The sequence below is a fragment of the Gallus gallus genome, chromosome 3, assembly GCF_016699485.2.
Source record: "Gallus gallus isolate bGalGal1 chromosome 3, bGalGal1.mat.broiler.GRCg7b, whole genome shotgun sequence".
Classification (NCBI taxonomy): Eukaryota; Metazoa; Chordata; class Aves; order Galliformes; family Phasianidae; genus Gallus; species Gallus gallus.
Genome location: NC_052534.1, coordinates 25,650,784 through 25,670,333, shown reverse-complemented (window position 1 = coordinate 25,670,333; position 19,550 = coordinate 25,650,784). Strand labels below are relative to the sequence as shown.

Sequence of the window (19,550 nt, the reverse complement as noted above, 5' to 3'; positions counted from 1 at the left end):
TGAATGCATTTGAGGTAGGAAATATAGTCCCGGTGAACTGAAGGGAATCTGATATGAATCTTTTTGTAAGGATTTTGAAAACTTGATGTAGGTACTGTTTTCTTTTTATCTGGATCCAGTTCCGTAATGATGAAGGCTAAATAAATCTGTGGATGTTTGTCTGTGGGTACTTTGGACCCTGTTATTCTCATGCGTCATCCTGAAATGTGAAGAACATCTTTGGAAAGACAACATCCAAAAGAAGGGAGATGCTAAGCTATGCATGTAAACTAGGAAGGGGAAGAATGATTTGGTAGTAAATAATGTAACTGGGAGAGGATGAATGACGTTGGGTGAATGTGGTGTCATGGACACTTTGGCTATGTTGCAAGAAGACTTAACTGTGTAAAAGATCATGTGCTTGAAGTGACCAATTTAAATTTGTACCTGGGGATCCATTCAGTTGTCACCGTGCTCCACAAAACATTATTAGAGATCTCAGCCATCAGAGAAATGATGGGTATCGAAACAGAAAATTAGTATAGACATTCACATAATAAAATGCACTAATTCAATCAGAACTGCACAACCGCTATGTTCTGTTACCTGCTGGAAGACAAGATGTGTTTCCCATGAGGCAGCCACAGAGGGCAATATTTTAAAATAAATTTCCATCACTTTGCATGCTAGAATGTTTAATTTTGAGCAGCCTTATATTCTAAATGTCACATTTTATCTCAGGAAATTAAAGGAGACGTGTTTAAAAAAAGCAAAGGAAGGAAAAGTTTTGGAGCAATTAGTTCCCTTTTACTTAAGATCTTTCAAAATGCAGAATCCCTGCTAACAGATATTATACATGATCAGTTTTGAAGGGTTTCATTACATTTGTTCATCATTTAAATCACATTCTTCAGCAGTTCAGCTCCGAAAAAATTTGCTTATCATGGTGGAGGCTGCTAGAATTCATTCTAATCAAATACTACATCCCCTACAACATCTTGCCACGAAGGAAGGGCTCTGTATTACAAATTCTTAAATTTCCAAAATTAGCCTGTTGAGCACAATTTATATTGTGAGACTTTTCCATAATGAACTCAGCCCTAGAATGTTTTGCTCATGTTCAGCTCTTAGGGCTGTCTTACGACTGCCAGGTCCATAGAGCATTAATACTATTCCCTTTTGTTTGGCTCTTCAGAGTATGTTTGTGTAGCCTTGGTCACCAACCTGCTTCATCACCAACACCACCAGCACAAGAGTGAAATCCTGTTAAACCCACCACTGTGGGACATATACAAGGAGTACAAGAGGGCTCTTATGGGTTAAGTTGTGTTTTAATGCTTGAGGCAGATTGCAGGCATGAATAGCTGCTTCTCTCCTAGGTCATGCTCTGCAAAAGGTTTTTTCCTGCTTTCCCACCCCTGCCTATTCTGGTTGATCAGGTGAAGGATAATATCCACTATCTGACATGTCTGAGCATAATTTTTTTGCCCCTGTTTGCTGGGAAAGGGCCTAGCTCACCTTGCACACATCCAGCCTTCACTCACTTTGGAAGAAGTCAGGACAGTGTCAGTGAATGACTTTACCATTACCTGCAGCATTTGAAATATTAACAGTCAATATTGTTGGAAGAGATAGAGAAGAAGAAAAATTGTACATACTAGAGATAACCATTATCAATTTTTTGGGTACAAATCCTTGGGTTAGGACATTTCATTTCAGTCTCAATAGCTTCTCTGTCCCTGGGGCAAAAACTTAATGCTTTTCCTTTCTGAAATGGTCACTATTTATAATATGCATACACTATATTACAATCATTAATTTTTTCAACTTTTTTATGAGGTGTGCTTATTAAATGAAATGGTAAGTCTGGCACTGGCAAGTCTCTTGTGCACTTTTTTTCAAATTTCCTTTCTTTTGGCAGGTCCATGAAAAGGGAGTAAGTTTCTGTGGGCTGTGCATGCTTTTCCACCCTTTTTCAGGATTTGTCACATCTCCTGGAAGGCCTTATAACTCACAAAACATGAATTTATATCCGAGCAATTTGCCAAGTCTTGTCAAATCCTAACATTTTTGTTGGCAACTATTTGCATCTCTCAGCTAAAAGGGAGTAACTTAGATCATCTAGTCACAATGCTGTTCTTTGGATACCTTTTGATGGTCAAGGTGCTAGATTTGATACATGGTTTATTCTCTGCTTGCATGGGGCCTCCCACTATATTTCATGTCCTCACCCAGTGAATCTCTCACAAAGTGAACATTCTGCTTCATCAGCTGATTTTCCAATTTTACACATCTGCACTTACAGTTCCACTTCTCTCTGAGGAAGAATGACCCGAGAAAAAAGCTTAAAAACCAAATAGATGTAATATATTTTTCTTTCTTTCAGATACTGTTCCTTTTTTTAGGCACAGTTGCAGTGACCTCTGTCACACCGTAAGTGAGGCTATACAATGAGCTGAGCATGTAGTAATTATTTTGGAAGATGCTTTTTCGTCCTTTTTAACTTCTGTCTGCCTCCTAACTGTGATAGACACAAAGTTTTGGTTCTTGGGATGTGGAATGTGGGATGTGTTTAAATTTCTGAGAAAGAAGTAAGTTTAGAGACAAGTTATTGTGCTTATATAGCTTGTTTAAATATCCCTGAGATAGACAACTTTTGATGGTTTTAAATGCCTCAAGATGAAATTCATTCTCATCTTTTGCACTGAACAGAATTAACTGTGACCAAACGAAGAGGATATGGGATTTCCTTAGGTAGGATCTGTGAGGACAATATTTATTAGTTTGGGTTATTAGCTACATAGAAGTGAGAAGTTTTAATAATAGGTAGCACAACAGATGTTCAGTTGCTAAGCCTAGCCCTGCAATATGCTATTTATTATGAGTCATTCTGAATGCCATCCATCCCCGTACCCGCACTCACTGGAAGCATCAATCTGTAGCAGCAAGAGTGAACTGAAGCATATGCACAGAAACAGCTGGGAGGGTCTGCCTATCTCTTCAACTAGTTCAAAAGGGGGTAATGTGAGAGTTGAGCTGCGTTTACATTCACCACCATCTATACATGACCTAGGCCATGCTGGGTCTCACTTAATTGGTATACAGCAAACGAAGAATCCACTTCTGGAAGTTATTTTTAGTTATGCCTTGTGACATCTCAGGATAGCTGTAGAGTCTGGCCTCCCTCTGAAATGCAGCACTCAGAGCCCTTTAGCACAGTGCTGCTTAAATTTATTTCAAATATGAATATATTCACTGGCCTCTGCCCATGTCACATTTTGGAGGGAAAATGATGATGGTACATGGTCACGCTCACACATACAAATAACTGGTAATTAAATTTGCACCCCAGATGGATCCTGTCCTTATTTCCTCCTGTTTGAAAGCAAACACCCTGCCTTCCCATGCACTGGTGTAGTCTTGTGTGTCAGCAGTGGGGAGAGGAGCAGATGCCAGGAGCCGCGTGCACAGCAAGGACAGACTGCTGCCACCTCAGACGGAAGGCACCGCGAGAGCATGGGTAAGGGACAGCACACACTATTTATGGTTACTGAAAGGCAACCATAAATTTTCCTTTCAGTTTGAGGAAAACCTCACTAGCTGTTAAAATCAAGCTATACATTTACACATTGGAAGTTATTCTAGCAATAGTGCCCACATGATGGCAACTGCAAACACTGATAGCTGCCTCTCTCTCCCTCCCTCTCTGTCTCTCTCTCCTTTCCTTTAGCCACCCCCATGTCGAGAAAAAACAGTTCTGTTCTCAGCTGTGGGCACATGTTTCTCTCACTGTTCGGTGAGAATCAGCAATTGAGATATTCATCTGATCAGAGCGAGCAAATTGGCAAATCCCCATGCTCCCATGTCGCACGAGGGCCAGGCTGGCTGGACACAGTGGGAGGCGGGTGGCTCCAGTCGTCCCTGCAGCCTGGGACCAGCGTGCCTGCGTGTGCGAAGAAGGAGGCTGTTGTGCAGTGGGGAGAACAGGGGAAGTGATCTACTTGAATGGATTTCATGCTTTACTCCAGAAAACTAGCCAAAATTCTCCTCTGTTTTCAAAAGAAAAGCTCAAGATATTGCCATGGTAGCGATATTTTAGTTGCCTAAACTAGCTTAGTGAGGACCAAACTTGCTATATTTCCTTGACGTCTTTCTAAACCTCAAGGAAAGTGAGTCACATCTAACCCTGTTCTGTTTTTTTCAGTGGCAAATCTAATTCTCACTGCCCTCCGCCCTGCTGTGCCCATTGCACCATGTCGCAATCTGATCCCTCGAGGCGCTGAGCACTTCTCTCAGCACCTCCCCATCGGTATCACCCCTGTGTCTGGATCTGAACGGCGCTTTGTGGGTGAGGCCTCCAGTGCCTCTGCACAAGAGTAGTTCTGTCACATCACAGATCTACACCCATATTGCCATACAGTCCTGCTTGTAAGCATTTTGAGCAATGATGTGTACCTGTGCAATTTTAGAAGTCCAGAATACTTCTATATAGAGAAATAATTCTAATTAAATTTGAACAAATACACATTATAAGCATGGTGATTATCTTTTTCTTTCCAACAGATGCTGTTGTACCAAAACTTTTTATTAGGTTAGGCAATGCTGCACTTGAACTATTCTCACTGTATGCATATTAGATTTGAAGTATTTATTTTGGTATACCATCCCAGGATTCTGCCTTCTGCATCCCTCTCACACTATGCTGAAGCCAAACAATGGAATTCACTCCTTTAAAGCCACCATCTCCTTAGTGTTGTTTAGAAGACAGATTTGTAACAACTTAATATAAGGATGTCAGCCTCCTGAACAGTCACTCATTTTTTTTCACAGGTACCAAATGAGGTATTTTCAATGAGAGGTACTTTTGCAAAAGACCTTTTTGCCAGAAAATGCCAGACTGTTAAAGCAAGGGCTTTTTTTTTTTCCTGTCGGAATAAGCAGCATTTGGTGGTAATATTTACCTAGTCCAAGATGAATTTTTTTTTTTAGATAGACTACATAATAGCAAATGCATATGTCTTTATTATTGTAGATTAACCCGCTATTTGAATGAGTTATTGCAAATATGCAATCCAAAGGTAAAAGCTTGTTTGGATGATTATGCATACAAGTATTTACACACCGTAAATTCGTTTCTCATTTTGGCAAATACAAGCTGGATGGTTAACCTGCATATTTCCCACCCTGGCACTGGAACACATTCCCCTTTGTGGCAATGACACATAGTGAGTTTTATGAGGCTGCTCTTTCTCTTTACTAATGGGCTTCACCTCTTACCTAAAGAGCTAAGGATCTTGATTTTAAATCCAGGATTTAGAAGCTCAGACCTTGTGAGAGGTGTTCTCATATGGGCCCAAAACCAGTAGCAGAAAGCCAAGTAAAGGATTATGGTTTTATTCTTCAGTGCAGTAATTCTTCTTCCATCTTTACTGGATAGAAGCATCTCTTTACATTTGTTGTGACAATTGGTGAATCTAAATTTTTAACAATCAGAAATTTGCTATTTCTCAGAGATTGTGGTGTATTTAAGTGTATTTAGATGGTAGGTGAGTTTTTGGTGTGCCATATTTGAAAATACAAGCAAATGTATGATTTATTTGATCCAACAAAAACAGTTGCAGAAAGAAAAGGATGCAAAATTCAGGGTGTTGCAAGTTCACTCTCAGAGCTAAGCTGTGGTCTCCCTATTTTACTGTTGCCAAGAATGCACGCCAAGTCATTGAGGTTGACCACATTTTATTACCTCTGTTTTTGCTATTCTACCTTAGTCCTGAGACAAGTGGGAAAATTGTGTCTGAAAACTGTCTTTAAACTCTGGACTTATAGATTGTGCATCTTTAATGAATACTGGATGTGTTCCACTACTGTGTGCTGCTGTCTGGGTCTCGGCTTATTAGACGCTGTTTTGAAATCCATAATTATAACCAGGTTTGTGATGGGTCACATACCTTGTACAAAAATTCCTGTCATCCTTATTCAGCTTCTATTTTAGAGGAAATCAATGAATTCCAAGCTAGTATTTGGATACTTTTAGTTTTAGTTGTTTTGGCCTTCTCTATCCAAGGTGTGAAAAATGGCAATTTCTATATTTCTGGGAAATTAATTTTCAAGGTTGACTTTTGGCCAGTAACCTGAAGTGTTAACATAGTCCATATGTCTGACTAGTGAAGGTTGACTGAAAAGTATGGAAGCTCTAGTGAAAGTCCATTTTTCCTGCTCCTTTTTGTTAATCACAGGATTCCATTATACTGACAATAATCTACAGTTATTCGTATCTGAACACTGATCCCCAGTGAAGCCGGGATGGAGTTAAAATGCTTGGAATTTGTTCTCTATAGTGCTGCTTTTCATGTTGAGCAAAAATACAGCACTTATAATTTGTTCCCCTGTAGTATTTGTCATCTTTTTACCGCTCTCTTAAGAGTGTAATTCCTGCCCAATATTTTCTTTTTAAACTACCTCTCATTTAAATACACGCTTTGTGTTTTCTTAAAATAAACGCTGTCATGCAGCTCTTCTACTTCCTTTATTGAGAAAACAGTAATACTCATACGATTGTGGAAAAAAAGTTGAGAGGGAGGGAGAGACAGGGAAAGGAAGCAGAAATCATAACCAAAAAGTTCACACTGATTATTGAAATAGTCAGTGCTCCCTTGGGCTGTGGGGAAGGGAAAGGCACTTTTACAGTGTTTTGGAACATTTTTCTTCCTCGGGATTCTGACTTTTCACCACATATTTATGCTACGTTGAGAGAGGAGAAGAAAAGAAAAAGAACTCAAAGGTTTTACAGTAAGTTTTGTCATTATTTTTTCTAGCAACACTTACTAGTAACAAATCCCGTGAAATATTAATAGCAAGTTCTAAAAAATTGGGGTTCTTGATATTCCTGTGTAAAATTACTTAATAAGCACATTATTTTAATGCTACTTGTTTCTGCTTCTCTGCAAAACTTTTGTGGCTTGTAATGTGCATGGTGTCAAAATGATGCTGTAGAGTCATTGCACTATTTAGTAGTGTGTTATTACCAGTGGGAAATATTGATGTATTTGAGGATTTCAGTGACTCTGGGGTGCAGTTTTGAAGGAGATTCTTAAATACAGAAAAGAGACAAAGACAGTGAAGGACTGCTATGGAACACTTCCCCAAGTCATAGAGGGAGATCTGCAATATTTTAAGAAATTCTGCCTATCAAATTCAACTGAAATCAATCTTAGGACTCCTATTTATTTCAGCCAATATTGGATCTTCTGAGGCCAAATCACAGGCAAAAATTGTTTCAGGTTTCGAAGCAAATAAAGGGGAGATGCTGTTGTGGCTGCAGAGGTGAGCTATGGACAGCTGGTGGAAGAGAATCAGGCCCCATGGTAAAGAGGGAAAGGACGGAGCAGCTCTCTTGTCTGCCAGAAGGTATTGTGTACTGTTTGAAAAATCAGCTGTATTTCTCTAATAGACTAAAATATATGCCATAAAATGTCATTCAGTATAAAGGTATAAGTAGCAGTAAATTACCCATCTCCTTTTACCAAAAAAAATACAAAAGCTTCCCACTATGAGTGCCAGATGACTACCTGAATTTGCAGTAGTAGCGTATTTCTACTCTAAAACTGCTACTAGTCTTCTGAACACAAGCAATAACTACATATGGACATGTTTAGCAAATCAGAAAGTAAAGATTGATTGCTGGCAAATGTTTTGTCTCCAGTTATTTTCTCCAGAAAAGCTAGAATTCCAGGCAAACGCCATCATAAAATCCCACCGTTTCATCTGTGAGAATACACAAATTTAGCAATGCTATTAAAACTGCTTATTTGAAAATCACCTAACAGAGAAGACAGAAAGAAAGTCGTCTTTTCATGTTGGTCTGCCTTAGGGTTACATTTCAGTATTTTCTAGTGAGTGCCTATGTGAGTAAAATATTTAGTGCTGCTTCCACCAAAGCTCCGTGTTTTAGTTTTATTTCTTTTACCCTCTTTACTATTAAATGTACTTGATTTTTCATGCTGACAATATGCAAGATGTATTTCTCATGTCCAGCATGCATGACATTTGCTAAATCAACTCCTGCCACACCAGCTAATTTTAACGGGGGAAGTTAAGAGATACAGCATTACTTATTATTTCTAATGTGTTTCTTAATATGAAACTTGTCATTTTCAGCCACGATGCTGACTCAGCAGTAGGTTTATTTCCAGAATTGCTAAAATAACTTTCCACACAGAGTAACAGGGGACTTATGATTCACTGGTAGAGAACAGTGAAACAGAAGGAGACCTTTTTCAGTCTTCTAATATTAAAAAATAAACTGTTAAGAATTCATCACATAGTTCTGGGAAACTTCTAGGGTACAGAAAGTAGCAGTAGATCTCATATTTAACAGACAAATTGAACAAAACCGTATTTTATTTTAGATTGCGTCTTATATATATATAGCCTGCGTTATTTGCACATTTACCAAATGCTGCAAAACAAGATTTAGAGGGATCACTTTTTATTTGCTTATACCTACTTCATATTTGTCAGAATCAATCACTTATTCAGACAGATGTTTTCTTATTCATATACTGCAGTAAAGTGACATTTTGTACATGTAAACTTTCTTTTGGTTCACAGCATTTAACGACTGCTCTCCCATCCCCAAGTTTTTGAGAATATTCAGGTGACAATTACAAGATTCAGAAATTTAATCTGAGCAGTTTTACCAAATCCTGGAGACCCACTTAGTTCAAAAGTAGCCTTTCTTTTCTTCTGGTATTTTTTCAGGCTGTTTTTTTTTCCTTCCTTTTCTGAAAAAGAAATACTTTATTTTACATCAAGCATCTTACATTAACATCTTTACATTTTGATAATGTTTTGAGAAAGAGCACAGTACTGCCTATTACTCCTCAGCTAATAAAACAACATGAGGCTTTTGCTAAGATAATTATATGTTGAAATTCTTTTGTGAAGTTTTTAGCAGATATATGTACATGTACATACGGATTGCATGTATGAAAAGCCCAGATCTGAACGCTTTCATAAGGAAAGGAAAGAGTCTTTTTCCTACTGTCATGATTCTCACCCAGAAAAAAATCACACCATTTCTGAGCACCTCAAGCCCTTTTTAAACCAAGAAGAAAGATGTAAAAAGAAACTCTCTCTTAAAGGGAGTAAAACTGTCCTATGGAGCAATATCTCTACCAGTAATTTTTCATAAACAGACATAAGCTACTATTCCAGGATGGGGTAAGGTGATCAAAGACTTTCTTTTTCACCATTCTCAAATGATGCCAGCATTTCTCCCATATTATTCCCGAATTATATTGATGACCTAGCTTCTTCCTCTATGTCCATTTTAAAGCTATTGGATCTCTCTCATCTACAGCAAGGAGCACTGGGGACACATCTGGTCCTTGATATCTGGTTGGAGTGACAGGTCCGGCCCTGTGGTTTCTGCCTTTCCTCTTAAATCCTATACAGTTCAGGCCTACAAAGTCCCTGTGAGTTGTCTGCTATCAAAACTGCCCAATTCAGCATGGACATAAGGTCCTTCTGCAATGGAGAACATCAATAAGACATAGACAGTTCTTGTCATGCTCTCTTTTATCTCTCTTGTTAACTGGAGACTGCAGCTGGAGACAGACAAAGCTGATTCTGCAAAAATGGAAACTCAGCAATGAATACCAATCTTTAAACTACCTTTCTATTTGCTTTCCTTTCTTCTTAACTTCCCACAGCTTGCTCCTCTCCTTGTGCTCTGGGTATTCCTGAACATCCAGTGTGGTTCACAGTTTTTTTTTTTTTAATTTACAGAGAGCATTTTTCTTCCTCACAGATATGGACATATTAACAAGAATTCAAATGTTGGATTTGTAAAATTTTTTGTTGGTATGAAAATGCTTGATTTCAGGACAGAAAATAAAAAGCAGTTGTTTTGGCTTAAGCATCCTCCTTAGTGAGGCTATTTCCCCTTACTGCCTCAGCGCTATGTCCCTTAGTGAAACTCTTCAAGCAATTCACCTAAGCCATAGTCTGGCTTTTCTTAGCCCACTTTCATGACTTTACATAGCATCACTTAGATGCAATATTTTCAAATTTGGTAGTAGAGGCCCTTGCAATTAGAAAAGTCTGTTAGACTTGTAGAGAGCTTTTGCCATCCAGAGCAAAATGCCGCACCCAGTTTGAACTCAGCCATCCTGCAGAGAAAACATGCTTCAATCTCTTCTTATCCTTAAAATCATTTCATAGAATTAAGTCTAGCTCCTGATGTCTGTAGAAGAAAGACCAAATGTAATGTATCTTGAATGTGAAGGAACTGTCAGAGCTAAGCGTGTACATATATCTTCATACATGTTCTCTTTAGTCTGTTAATGTGCTCACTGCCCAAAGCAGCTGATCACAACTGGTGCATCTTCACTAGTAAATGATATTTTCTTCACTGATACTAACAAACTGAAGTCAGGGCAATCCATAACCTCCCTGTTTACCCACTACAAGTTAAATGATGGTGTAGTCAAGCACAGGTTTTTGTCTATAATTTGAGCAAACATGTTAAGCCGTCATCATAACTAGGACTTGGCTTCATGTTAATAGACTTAAGGTGAGTGAATAAATCAAGAAGCACAGGTTGTTAATGCACGGGAGGCAATGGGGTCCCAACTCAGGCAGGATATAACAGTTTTAGAAATGATTAGCCACTGGCTGATTGCTTTTATTGGATAGACATGTGGATAAGATGGCTGTCACACTGTATGCTCTACTCTGTGGCTATTTGTATGTCAGATATTAATTGCTCAGCACTAATGTACAGTGACCACATTGAGGAAAGCAGTAGCACAGATGTACTTTTGTTCATATGACTAATTGGTAATCAGTATTATTTATTTTTTTTAGATGGGTGATTTTAATTGCTTCTCCTCACCACAGCAGCGTAAGGGTACCAATTTTCTTCTCCCATAAGCATATTAGGCGATGAAGCCAAAATATTTAATCTTGCTGTAGTTTTGTCTGCAAAAATATGCTTTCCCATTCCAATTTTATGTTATATTAATTAAGCCTACAACATTTCAGTGGAAAAACAGTGTCTTACTGTGCATTTTCATAAAAGACAGTATTGAGAATTGCAACAGATACTATTATAATCTGAATAAAAATGTCAGTGTGCCCTTTCCATACATGTTTATCATCTGTATATTTTGGACATAGACATTTTATGTTATACATTTTCATAATGTTTTTCTCTGTCAGATTACCATTTTGACGGCCAATTGTTTATAGTCTTAAACAATGCATTAATAGAGACCCAGAAAGAAAACATTTCGAGATGTTCACTGTTATCCCAGGATATTGTGTTCATTTTCTAATAAGTGTCTCTAGTGTACTCGGAGCCCTAATCAATGTAAATATTGTTTAAGATGAACATTGCAGTGGGCATACCATGGGGCCAGACCACCAGCAGAGCATTAAACAAGGACAGATGTGAATGCCAGGATAAAAATGAAGACATTCCTGAAGTGTAAGTATGTTACTTATAATATATCTGTTTATAGGAAATGGTCATGAAAAGGGAAAAAAACCTTCTGGAAAATAAGAATGCCAAATAAAGTCATTATGCTGAGATACTGCAGTTGTATGCTTGCTAAAAAAGCTAATATAAAGTGTTTTTTATTTTTCTTTAATTGTTAATTTTGGGCAATTAAGGTCCTAGAAAATTAATCTTGTTTGAATATTGTTATTGATTTCATAAAAGTCTAATCACTTTGGAGATTATCTGTACAGGAAAAAAAAAAAAAAAAGCATTTTTTATTTCATACGCAAGGTTTTCTGTTAGTGGTAGAATCTTTTATGAGATTGGAAGACCTAATTAGGAAAAGAGACAAATAGGCTTAGGTTGTCTCACAAGCCATTTTTCAGTTACAAAGCAGAAGCAATGATCTTCAGAGCCTTTTCTGCTTATTGTTGCTAAAGACAATCCGATTTCTAACTCTTATTTAGGATTTACCTTGATTAATTCACTAGTTTCTGATTTCAGTGAGCAACTACACAGCATGTCTTCTTGCTGATATTTAAACAGTAGATTGTTCCTTGCTTAGTAGTCAGACTTGTTTATGCTGTCCTGCTTTGGAGATTACAAGTGACATTTGCAAAGGATTTGGAGCCTCCACCACACTGACTATTAATGGTACATGCATATTTACTGCCTGAACTGGGAACAGCAAAGGCTGAGCCGTGTGGGTCAGGCAAGGACAGGTGTGCCCTCTTGGGGTAGGCAGGCAGGATGGGATCCCCTATGGGAGAGGGCAGGGCCAGTCAGGGAAATCCCCCAGGGGAAGTAGGGAATGGGACATGGCAAGTGATGGAGAAATAGCATTGAAGTGCTCTGGAAGTAGCACCCAGTATTGGTCAAGGGATGCCAACGACGTGATCTCAGAGGTTCTCGTATGTCTTAGATGGATTTTTAGAGTGCTTAGTCCCCAGCAGCATAGAGAGTTGAAAGGTCTCAGCCCATCACAGACCACTGAGAGCTGAAGCATCTGCTGGGTAGGAGTCCTCACTGCTAAGCTATTAGAGGTCCAAAAGCTGTGTTATGATCTATTTAACTGCGAATGCAACAGACAAATTTAAAGCCAGCCACAGTGTTAAATAGCTGGGTAGCTATCAGGTTGCCGTTACTGCAGAGTCCTTGATAAGAGTCTGATTTATCTTGAATATTTATTTCTCAATTAGTAATGGTAGAGAAGCTGTTGGAACTAGTACACTGGGTTACTGCCTAAACCAAGAATGATTTTGAACCAAGTTGATTAAATAGTACAGTTTGGGATAGGACAGAAGATTTTATTGTTCACTGTTTTCTATTTTATAACAAAATCAACTATGATAGCAGTGTTCTAAAATGTGACTAGCACAAATGCTATTGTTGTTTGACATGGCATATCAAATGTAATGATTTCCATCCCAGTTCTACAGCTTTGCTTTCTTACATTCATGATTGCATAATTGAAAGCAGCAGCTTTATCTTTCCTCTCTCTACCTTTAGTGGCAGTCAGTCAATAAATAGTACCAACTACACTGCAGCTTAGAGATGGTCTCATGTAAAAGGCGCTCCATTTTCCAGCTCTCATTCAATACAAGAATACTCTGTTCTGAACAAAGTCATTACTTTTGCTTATAAGACAACAACTGGAAGTAAGCAGAGTGCATGTCAATATTGAAAGCACCATGCAGACTGCAGAAAAATCACTTAATGCCTGAGTTATCCCATATTCTGTATCACCCTGCTGGGTGGTTACTCATGTCAAGTATAGGGTTTAATATTAAGATCAGTAACTGCATTAAAAGGAAAAATATCTTTACTGCCATCAGAATTTATTTTGCGTTTACCCAAAAGCCTACTGTTACCAGTATGACTTGTTTTGCCAACATTTATGGCAAGTGGGACTGAGCTCTGAAAATGACTTGTTAGAAAAATAGTCTCCTGAAAAACCCTGAAACACCATACTTACAATTGCCCATATGCATGCGAATATTTCCATGGCTACAGAAGATATTGATTGATCCTGATGGATCGTGCGTATAAATCCTTGAAGGATCAGGTTCTAATTTTGCTCAATATCATAGCTAATTACTGCAGATAGTATTGACAAAAACTGGAAGTTGTCTCCTAGCATGGTAGCTGAAGATGTTCTGCAAAGTTTTTTCATGGGGTGATTTATTACACATTCACTTTTTTAAAACAGTCCAAATGAAGTCAGCGACTATTTATACAATTAAATTTAACAACTATGAAAGATGTGTTACGGTGCCAGTTTGAAACATATTCCTAATAGCTAGTTTTATGTATGACGGACCACCAGGAAGCTGTCATCAGAATAATACTGGGCCTTTTATACATTCTCTACAATTCTTTTTACTTAATAGCCTGTTTAATAATACTGTTGTCAAAACTGAACAATAAAGATTAATGATTTGGTGTAAGAACACTTCAAGGTAAAAATTAAATATGTATAACATTCCAGTTGGTGATAAACTGTAAAAAGTTCTCGAGCACCTAAGAAAAAATTAAGGACTGTACTAGAAAAGCACCACATATAGAGAAGAGGTGAAGGGTGTGTGTTGTGAAGTATATCCCCATGCAAGTTTTTCTTTCTATGGGAAAGATACTATAGAGACCACCAAAAAAAAACCCTCAAAGCTGTTATTTCAAGGAACTCCTCAGAGCGAAAAGAGATGAAAAAGTGACCTACCCATAAAACAATCAATGGGTGAGGGGAAGATACTTTTTACTTATTTTTTTCTCAGTTATTCTTGCACATGAAAATTTCTGTGTAGCTGACAGTGCATGAAACAGCAATGTCGTATATTTCTTTCATGCTCTTGATTTACTGGGCTCATAAAATGTAAGACCAGAAGCTATTCTTAACACGGACTCATTCTACCACTAACACATGCAGGCTGCTTTTTGTCTTCATGTCACTGTATGAGAACCTCATTCCGTCCATTTGTAACACAACAGAAATGCTGCCTGAAGAAGGGAAAAACGTGTGTATAACAGGTTGAAGCATCAGAGTTGAATTAACAGCTCTTAGTTAGCATTTGTTTTTTTTAACTTGAAAACATGTTCAGAAGTAATAAAGAGGACGAAGAGAATGTCCATTTGAAAGCACAATTCTGCAGATCTGTAGACAGTCCCAGCTCCAGCAGAACCACCAATGCTGCTGTTCTTAGCCTCAGCAGAACTGGCCAGATGGGTGGCAGTGGTCTAGGCATAGCCCCGGGAACCAGTACATGGGGTGCCCAGAAAAACTCCCAAAAAGATTCAAGCAAAATCTATTTCTACTGAATCAAAAGCGAAGTGTCACTGAGTTCAGCAGGAAGGAGGACAGAGAATGGGAATGGTCTTCACTGTGGCTTTCAGCTTTGCAGTCACTTCCAGTAGGCAGTACAGGTCCTTCTGGCAGCAGAAGCCAGCTGATACACTAAACTATGCTAAAGTAGTGTTTAGAGAAATAGTAATTACTAACATCCTCTCCCAGTCAAGCTGACACTAACCAGGCCTACTGCTAGGTGTGTGTATATATATACTCGCACTCAATAGATAAATAGGTACATGCATATACCCCAGGAAAAATATCTCTCAGTAAGGTGACGAGGTCTTACTTTAAATCAAGCACTTGACACTAATAAAAACAATGTATTCAGCCATAAGATCTTGCATACTGACCGGCTGTGGGGTAAGTCGGTATTAAATCTTTATTTTCTGCTTTCTCCCTTGTTTGTTCTGTGTCACAAGTATTCCTTGCATCTCTCCAACTGTTTGTACACAGAGCCTTAAAAATGTAAGATTATTATATTGTTTGCTGGAAATGTATGTAATCAAAGGAAATACGGTGGAAATTTGGCAAGAATTGCATGCATTCATGTTTTGTGGTTTTAAAATGACTCAAAATGCTGACAATTTCACTTAAAGATTATATGTCTCTACCTCCTTCCTTCTCATATGGGATTTTACTATGCAAACTGTTTTGTCTGATTATTCTTTTTTAAATACATCTGGGAGATAAAATTGTCCAAAGTATCAGCACGACCTGAGAGATTACCAAGCTGATTACAGTGCCAAAGTACCTTCCACAGGGGGACAAAGTCACATAAACAGTTCTGATGTTTTGAAAATTTTATCTTAATGCTCTTACCCAATAAATTTCCCTATGATTTCGGTTAGGCTATAAATCACATCAGCAGCTTATTTATAGTAAATAGCTGTGCATAACAAAATACTGTTTGATGATTTGGTGAAGCAGCAAAAGGTTAATTAGGAAGAAAACTCAGACTAGGCCATCTTATTGCCTGAAGCCATTTATTGCTATTCTTTCTAGTGGAAAATATAAACTCTGCACAGACAAAAGCATTGATAGCTAACTTACAGATGCCATAAATACAACTATGTAATGTTTGTTTCTGGCAGCATTTGTTAAAATACTGATTGTTATAGGGCAAAAACAGTGAGTGATTTTACAGTAACAGAATTAATTTTAAAAACATATCTGAGTGAAAATGTTTTGTTTTCTGTGGGCTTGATTTTGCTCCCACTCAATAGTCAGTCCTGAAAGATGCTGAGCAGACAATCTCCATTTCAGCAAAATACATAAATGTGCATTTAATGTTAATCCTATCAGTTTTACTGAAACCACATGCTTACCGATGCTGGAGAGAAACTTCATCAGAGCTCCACATTAGAAATGAGAAATTCAGTATTCAGTGCAATACGCTCAGAGGAGAGTAAGTGCCCTGCTTTACAGTTAGCATCCAAGTTAATTCCAGGCAAAAAGAACTAGACTAGTGTTTTCCTCCTGTCTTTCTTTGTCAGTGCACATTTCTTTGCATTTCCAATAGCACTTTTAGGGCTTGTTCCTGCAAATATTTTTCTACATAAGTAATTCTCCTCCTCTGATAAATACTACTGAATTCACTAGGGCTATATTCAAAAGCAAAGTTACTTATCTGGGCAAACGTATGCAAGACAAGGCTGTTAGGCAGCTCCCCATGACAATAGAGAGCAGAAAAATATGCTTGTGGGACTAAGGCCTGGAGGATTGGGCCCACAGCCAGTGATATTATAATATTTTTTTTTTTAATAACAAGGAAAACCTATGCATGAGTGAAACCATATGGAAAACTGAGTTAAGGTGAGGAGGTTTTAAATAATGCCTATTTATCATTTTGAAAGAAAAAAAAGTCCCGTTTCTGCCCATTGCATTTAATACTTTAAATGCAGGGACTGATTCTGCGGCCAAAAATCTTCTCCTTGTCAGGGGGAAAATTATCTGCTAGATGGCCTCAGGATCAGGCCCTGAAAAGTCATCGCAAACTTACTGGCAAAGCTTGCTCGCTTCCACCTCCCTCTCATTTTCTGTTTTTCCTATCCCTGCACAGGAAAAGAATGAGAAGTTAAGCTAAAATGCATTAACTAATATCAGTTTATTAATTGGAGAATTTAACTTATCCCTCTTGCTGTTCATCTGAAATTAATTAAGTGTGTAGAATTACAAGGTGGGTGTATCACAGGCAGCAGTCCAGGCTCAAGTTAATCAAAAGAGCACATGTTGAATGCATGCAATTTAGTTAAGGTTAATCCAGTGAAGACGATCCCTCACTGGTCCTAATTACTCTAGGTGATAGATTGTGGAATGAGAAAATAGGAAGGAAGGGAAATTTTGTCCTGCTGGTCCACCAGGATTTTCTAATTAAATTTAGCAGGCTATGCACAGGAGCAAATAGTTTCAATTTAAAGGGAAGACCACACTGCAAGGGTGTATATCTGAAATGAATTTAAGGAGCTTTGAACTGAAATAGCCAGGTACCAAAACTTTAAAAAGAAAAAACAAAGTTAAAGCTGGCCTTTGTGCTTTTATGTGCTTTCATGCTATCAAGGTCATCATACTCCTGTGCAGTTCAGAATTGAAATTGTGGTGCTGCTTGAGTAAAGGCAATGACACATTAAAATGGGCCTACTATTCACCAGCTATTTCATTACCCTCACCCAAGGACCAAACAGCAGTGTGACAGGGCTAATTTGCCATAGAAATATGTTGGTGTCGTGTTAGCTAAAAGCAGTTCATTTGATTCTGTTTCGTTATGTCAATCCAAGAGAAAAGAAAGATGTTCCTGAGTCCCTTTGATTGCATGCTCTATGTTCATTACTTCATTATTTTTTTCTCCATATTTGTCCTTTGTTTCAGTTTTTAACAGAACTTATGAAAAGCTTTTCCTTTTTTTTTTTTTTTTCCCCCAGACATATGCATATAAATGTTGTCAAATAATTTGCCCTATTTTTCAGGTTAGTGATATATTTCTGCTCAAGTGGAGGTATCTGTTTCTGATTTATTAACATTTGATCCCCTGGTTTCCTGCCATTGATCAAGACTAATACTCAGCTCAGCTGATGAGTTTTATATGAAATCTGATATTACAGGAAGAGAGAAAAGTTAGTACCATTTTTAATATTTTTCTATTTCAAGTTTTCCAAGAGCACAGCGTGCACACAGAATGCCTAACAAAACCATGCAGTATTTATTCTTACCAGGTTTCCCTGGGATAAAAATTTTTGGAAGTAAAGCAAGTATTTATCAATAGAACAGATGTTTGCTCGGTGTCATTCACATCCTGTAAACTGTATATACATTTACACCCTACCGCCAAAACATGGTTTCACCCTACTACTGACCGTCTGTCTGCCATTCAATCTCTAGTTAAGTCACGGTCAATAAGGTCAACTCTTTGGCAACATCTGTATTTGATCAGTTCACACAAAATAGGAGCCTTCCTAATGCCTGACTACCCTGAAGTATTTTAAGAGGCAGCATATTACAATAGTTGATTCACCGCTGCTGCAGACCCTGCACTTGGAAGGTTTGGCCTCCTCTGAGGAACTGAAATGCGAAGATTAAAATCCTTTCTAGCAAAATAAATCTCTGAAATGAGTGAGTTTAGCAGTCGCGTCTTTTCTAGACTGACAAGAAGCATTTAGCAGTTTCTCTCCTCGAGTCCCTCAGCGTAGGGATTTGGATTTGCAATATTTTACATTCTAACTCCGTTCTGCACACAGATTAAGTTTAAAGCACATTTAGATTTTCACAGAGATGAGAAATATAGATGGAGGAAAATACTTTCTGCAATTTTATTTCAAAAGATGTTGTTGTGGATTAATATAGCCTGTGGTTTCTTTCTGGTGCTGCCACACTCCTTACAGGCAGCACTTTCAGAAAGTGAGGCTATTTTTTTTAAGTGGGTGAAGTAAATTCTTCCCTCAAAGACAGTAAAACTATGCTGGGTGGAGCCCCAGCCCTGCTTAAACTGGGAGGGACAGAACGCAACCACTGCCTTGTTTCAGTGTTGGAATCTACCTTAAAACACGGGGTGAGGGATGTGATTCTAGGCACAGTCCTGCTGGTGCTGGCTCAATGGCATTCCTGGGTTAGAGCAAATGAGAACAAAATCTGTCCTCTGGGAAAGGAAACATAGGATGCATTCTCCCCCTCCCCTTTTCTTTTCTTTAAATTTTTATTGTTTTCTTTAGGAACAAAACATTAGACTTTTGAGAAACTCAGAAAATAATCAGTGGCTTCTGATGCCATTAGATTTCAGCATTGCAATATCTGGATCGTGCATTACTAAGTAAGGCTGCCGATGCTCTGATGGTACTGCCAGTTGTTTTGGTAATGTTCAACACCAAGAGAAGCCTGACATGGCTTCTACCTGCTGCTGTTGTAAAACTTGTGCAAGAGCACAGCAGTATCCTACAGCCAGCCCCAGGGCTTGGAAGGTTTGGGTTTGGAAGGGAGCAATCCTTACAGTGGGACTGAGCAGTGCCATGGACAAGGAGTCAGCAGAGCTTTTTGGAATCCACATAATGAGAAAATGGTTTTTTAAAGGATTTTTATGATGGAGGCTTCATGCACACAAGCTGCTGCTGAGCAATGAGTACTTTTATTTGTCTGTTTTTTCAGCATTAATCCCTTTTATTTACATTGATGCTGAAATTTTCTTGTAAGCATTTCGCTACAAATTATAGCAAGGAGCAGTTCTGTTTGTTTGAACTG

General features: G+C 38.2%; 1 long non-coding RNA gene across 1 annotated transcript in view; it reads left to right on the top strand.

The window, feature by feature from the left end:
• The first annotated feature begins 6,550 nt into the window (after window positions 1–6,550).
• The window catches only part of LOC101751111, a 57,591-nt gene continuing 44,591 nt past the window's right edge, over window positions 6,551–19,550 (top strand). Inside the window, exons 1-3 of the long non-coding RNA XR_006938813.1 lie at window positions 6,551–6,768; window positions 7,260–7,386; window positions 11,370–11,470. This is a non-coding gene — a long non-coding RNA (uncharacterized LOC101751111). The remainder of the gene's footprint in view (window positions 6,769–7,259; window positions 7,387–11,369; window positions 11,471–19,550) is intronic.